This window comes from Aplysia californica, unplaced genomic scaffold (genome assembly GCF_000002075.1).
Source record: "Aplysia californica isolate F4 #8 unplaced genomic scaffold, AplCal3.0 scaffold00413, whole genome shotgun sequence".
In the NCBI taxonomy this organism is placed as follows: Eukaryota; Metazoa; Mollusca; class Gastropoda; order Aplysiida; family Aplysiidae; genus Aplysia; species Aplysia californica.
The window spans coordinates 332,808-338,806 of NW_004797683.1; positions in this window are offsets into that span (position 1 = coordinate 332,808).

Consider the following 5,999-nt stretch of genomic DNA (forward strand, 5'->3'; position numbering starts at 1 on the left):
GAGAGGGGGGGCAGAGAGAGAGAGAGAGAGAGAGAGAGAGAGAGAGAGAGAGAGAGAGAGAGAGAGAGAGAGAGAGAGAGAAACACGGAGAGAGAAAAAAGGACGGAAAGAAAAAGAAAGAGTGGGGAAGAGGGCATAATTGATTCATGTACTTTCACATAAGAGAAGAAGGAAATTTAGCAGGAGGAGAAGCCTATTTTAACAAGAGTTCTTCACATGTTCCCTCATGAAGGCCTCTTAACGCAGCCTCTCCACTCACTCACTCACCTCTCAGAGCTGCCCTTTCCATCACGGCCCACGCCACAGAAATTGGAGAAAAAACAGAGTTCTTTGTTTGTTGCTTTTGTTGGTGCTTGCAAATGTATTGCATGAAACGTTTGCACGATAACGACCGAAACTCGCTAGTAAAGGACTCTTGAAACACCAAAGTGAAACAAAAAAATAGCCAGACAACACAATGACGCCCACTAATCATCACTTCCTCCCACACAGCATAAGAACATCATAAATCTGTTCTGAGGCTGGGAGGAAATGCAATGTCCACGGAAAGTTGAGAAAAAGAAAGAAAATTCCGCTTCTGCTCGGCTTCGAACCCACCCCAAATCCACTTCTCACTCGATTTTGCACCAACGAATTCACAATACTTTGGTCTAACACAGTGCATGGATAGTAAATGCAATGACTACTATTTGCATAATGATGCAGTCATAATTAGTTGAGTTCTTCAGTCAGCTCCCTCTCCCCGATTTTGGCTCCAGGCACTTGATCACCCAATGTTATGATTCTTATTACTTGTGTGCATGAATCTCAATAGACTCATAAAATAAATGTAGAAAAATACAGTACTTTGGGCATTTAAAACAGCTCGATACCAAGAGGTGTTGGAAGGAAGGATGTGAGGCAGGAGGAGAGCCAGGGGTAGACAAAGAGTAGCATGGACGGACGACATAAAAACACGGACTGGCCCGGATATAGCAGAATGTGCAACGGCAGCTTGCGACCGTGAAGGATGGGTGGTTATTACACGTCAACCTCCGAGTCAGTGATGAGACCTCCAGGTATTCCAGGTACAACACGTTCTGCTGTTTGAAGGCGGGGTCTTAGGAGTGGAGGGGAGAGGGGAGGGGGGGGGGGCGGTTGAAGTTTGGATGATGTTTAAAAGCTTCGTTTGCCTACAGAAGAATCTCGTTTCATCTTTTCTTTCGATTTTTTGGAGCCTGTCCTCCAAGATGAATAAAATTTGTGGGGCGCCGAGGTGAAATAAAGCACTCGTAAAAATAATGAAATAGAAGTAACCAACATTTTTCCATCCGTTGGGCAATTTCATTGATTTGATTTTTATAATTTTTTTTAGGGGGTGGGGTGGCTCAATACCTTTTATTTCCATTTTAAAACACATTTCCTTAGTGAATTTAGCTGAAAAACGTTGATTAAAGTCACAAAAAATGTACATTTTTAGTTTCCAAGAACTGATGCTTTGAAAGTCATAAATCTGTGGCGGCCTCTTTCTCGCTGCTACCTCTGAACCAGGCGACACCCCCCCCCCTTTCTTTTAGCCAAAATATCTCGACTTCTATTCAAGCCAGATGGGTATTTTTATTCAAAGAAAGCAAGACAAATGAATGCACTTTAATTAAGATGATACAAAAAACTCGACATGCCAAAAAATTGACAAGCGTCTGATTCCATCACGTCCTATCTAATATAAATGAGCTATCCTCTAGAGCTGATCCCCGGGTCCATACAGCTTCTCCTGCGTGTTGAGGGATGAAGACCATAATGGTTCCCTCGATGCCTGCACAGAAACGTTTACTGATACAGTCGAAACTGTCTAAGACGGTCACTCATTGTCGAGGAGAAAAGAGGCGGTCTAGACAATGGTCGTCTTACACAGGGTCATTATTATGTAAACAAATCACACACAAAGGAAAAAATGAGAAGTGGCCATTTGTTTGTTTGTTTTAGTAGAAGTTTTACGGCGCTCGCAACCTCATAAGGTCTTATGAGCGCCAACTGGTAGATGTCAACAGAAAAGTCCTAACAGAGAATCAGACTTACTCTGCTCACCTCTCTAGCTTCAACAGCCCAAAGTCTGCTTCGACTATCAAGGCACCCCGGAAATAGCGGGTCACAAGAGTGTGACAAACATACAAACGGAGTAGAGGAAAATGACTATAGTAAGGATTAGGAAAGAAAAAGCAGCAGTTCCCTGTTGTAGTTCAGGCACAGTTATGAGCTTGACATTGTTGGATCAGCCCATTTACAATTCTACTGTGCATTAGAAAGAGAAATGTCCCCCTTTGGAAATGGCCTAAAGACACGTCAGTCAGGAGCACCCCCCCCCCCCCCCGGGGGGAAGTAGCCATTTGTTCAGATGGTTGTCTTATACAGGCGGCCGCCAGAGCAGGTTCGACTTTATGTAGAACACACTGAGCTGGAAAACAGTAGTTCAATTTCACCAGGCACTAATAATTAGTAAGATAAACCAACACTCAGACAAAGAATTAGAAGCACACCAAACGAGACATCGAATCTACGCTTACTGGTGAGAGTTTCCCCTATATTTCCATAATCATTGCGTAATACTGTTAGCTTCAATGCAAATTCATCCTGCATCAGAATCTTATTCCACCTTCTATCCCTGTCCCCTGTCTGTTTGGCTAAAGCCTGGCCCTGGGTCCTCATTATTAAATTCTTTGTTTCAATTATAGCTGTGAGAGGACCCTTGAGACTGGCCCTAGGCTTTAAAAGAAAGTTGGAAAAAATGTTGAAGCCAGAACACTATGCTGTAATGCTCTCATGGGGTGTGAGAAGGTGGGATGGGGATCGAGGAGGGGGTCTTTGCTTCAATCTGCAGCTATTTCGTTTCTTCCTAGGAATTTTGCACTATCTTGTTTTGTCTAGAGGGTGTTGCTCTATTTCATGTCGTCCTGAGGATTTTGCTCTATTTTATTTAAAATAAGTTTGTCCTGGGAATTTTGCTCTATCGTTCTCCATTTCACTTTGTCCCAAGAATCTTGCTCTTTCTTGCTCTATTTTGTTTTCTTTTAAAGATCTTGCCCTATCTTGATCTATCTCATGAGCTCATCTCCCCTATGAGCTATTTTTATCTTGCTTTATTCTGTTTTGGCCGCAGCATCTTGCTCTATCTTGCTCTATTTTACTTCGCTCCGATGATTCGGTTCTATTTTGCTCTATCTTGCTTTGTCCCGAGGATCTTGCTCTGTTTTGCCCAACATTTTTCTTCCTATGATCTTGTTCTACTTTGCCTTATCTTGTTTTCTCCCGAAGATCTTGCCCTATTTTGTTTCGTCCGGTAGATCTTGTTTTTATCTTACTTTTTTCTCTAAAATCTTGTTTCCTTTATGATTCTAAAAGTGTAAATGAAGGACTGGTGTGATGCTCAGGTTCCGTACTTTACAAGGCGCAATGTAGGTCATTTCGACGAAAAGTTTCTGGTTCCCATAACAGGGGAGCACCCCGTTGTGTCAGTTGGCATCATATTAGGACACGAGCAGAAATGGCTTCAGTTCGGGTCCCCAAATGAGGTACTGTTCTTGAGATCGGGTTGTTTAGGGCCATAATGCCATGGCTCTCTCTCCGTCCACTTGGCTAGGCCGTGTTGGAGACTGACGTTAATGAATAACCCCTTACATCTTTTGGGGCGTAATGCCCATCAAAAGATCGAAATGCAGCGAAAAACTTAAGGAAAGCTGTAAAAAAAATTCGACACCCACATAGATTTGAATCCTGAAGTTTCTGATGGTTAAGTTCGCAATCAGCTCTTCAGCGTTGTCAGGATTACAGCATGCAACAGCTGCAAAGATTGCAGAAAAATGTTTAAGAAAAGTAGCCACCTATGTATCTGGCCAAGACCAATTGCTTTGCCGATTTCAATACATACATCCTTAATTAGAAAGTGTGAAGGTGACACCGTACGAATATGATATGATGTACAAATGAAATATGGTTTTAGTAATGAATCCTCGCTAATCGGTGAGACTTTCCATATTATATTTTCAGTACTATCTCGCCATGTCTGTGGTACAACGGTTAAGTACTTTCCCGTAGCACGCAGAAAAGCGGAGTTCGAGTGAGGAAAACTTTAATCGATTGTCTCAGTCTGTCTGCTAGGACGTTGTATCCCTCTCAGACAGGGTTGGTCCTGACAGGCAGAGTCGAAGCCCACTTCATGAACTAAATTGTGTCAATGGGGAAGTTTAAAAAAATACACATGCATACAACTAGGATCAAACCTTTAAGAAAACTCAAATGTTCCTGCTTGTTCTCTCTATCATTTTCCCTATTCTGTGGCTCAACACCCGTCCTGGAGTCTTTATTATTGAATCCTTTGTTTCAATTAGAGCTGTGAGAGGGCCCCTGGGACCGGCAGCAGGCTGGAAGGAGGGACGAGGCACGGGGAAGAAGAAAAATGAGAGGATCAGGTGCTTGCGCGCGATTGGAGGGTGGGAAGGTCTTTGCTTTTCACCGCAACATTTCCTTTCGAATATTGTGAGTTTGTGTATTTTACAGAGAGTAGCAGAAAGGAGGCTGTTGCAGCCACAGTGCACGAGGTAAGGATCGTCTGTTCCCCTTAATTGAGGTCGTGCTCCAACCCATCGTGGTTTGAATTAAATCGAAGAAGGACCCTTGCTCATCTGACAAAACTATTCATTACTTTTGCGGACACGTTATTTCCTTTCCTGGGTCTGATTTTCATATTTTTGAGATTGTGCAAATAGTAGAAATTGGATTGGTGAAAGAGCGCTTACCAAAATGTTCACAGAAAACGAAGGGGTCGTCGTACTAAATGAATATATCAATAGTTCATCTGACTTTTAAAAGCACGTCAGTTAATATGATTACATGTAATGAACAATGATATTGATATCGATCTTATTGTTGAATCATTTAATGTGTATACAATAATCATATACAACGTCCATGATTAAGTTTAATTTCTTTATCTATGCATGTATGTATGTGTGTATGTATATGATTTTAATAGAATGGATGAAATGTATAACACCACACGTATAAAAAAGATAAAAAGAATTATAAACGACTCATCACACCACCTTTACACACAAATTGTAAGATCACGCAGCGGTAGAAATGTACCCCCAAAAACAAAGAAAGAAATATATAAAAGAAGTTTTTTACTATCTAGCATAAGGCTTTTGTCAGAATGAACATAGATGTTGCTCTTAAAGTATGTATCTATATATAACTCCAAAGGTCTTGCATTTAAATTCCTGCATGTGGTTGAATGATGCATTTGATGTGAATGTACATTTTGTCAGCTTTACTTCTCTTTTCATATTGAATTTTAATGAGAGTAAAATATAATTCAACTTTTTTTGTATACTTGCATGTGTTTTTACGGTCCTGTACAACCAAGAAAAATTTCCCTCTGGGATAATAAAGTATTATCTTATCTTATCTTATCTTATATTTATATAAAAATAGTGGATACACGAAAGTAATGTAATACGGTATGCCAGTTTAATAAATGTAATGATAAGATATGACTACCGGTGAGAGCTTTGAGATGTACATATTAATATCTATCTTTTATCTTAAACCTTACAAAACCGAACAAAACCCCCCAAAAAAAAGAAAAGAAAGGAACAATAGTAATGTAGATCGAGCAGAAAGAACTCGGCTTTAACCAGGAGACAGTTTACCACTTTTAATGTGATCTATATTACACTTCTTTTAAACTCAATGAATGAAAATAAAGTGTGTTGAAAGTACACTCTTTTATGATATAATATATGGTAGGAGTGATTAGACTTCTAGTTCCATGTGTTCAGATAATTGACCGACCCAGGGTAGGACTACACGGGCTTTGTAATTACGTGATGTCATATTATTTGCACTGTCTAATGAAGTTAAGAAAATAATATAGATCTATTGTGGGTCGTATCCCTTCTATATAAATTTACATGTATCAGTATCACTCGTAGGTATGTTTGTATATATAATATAATATAATA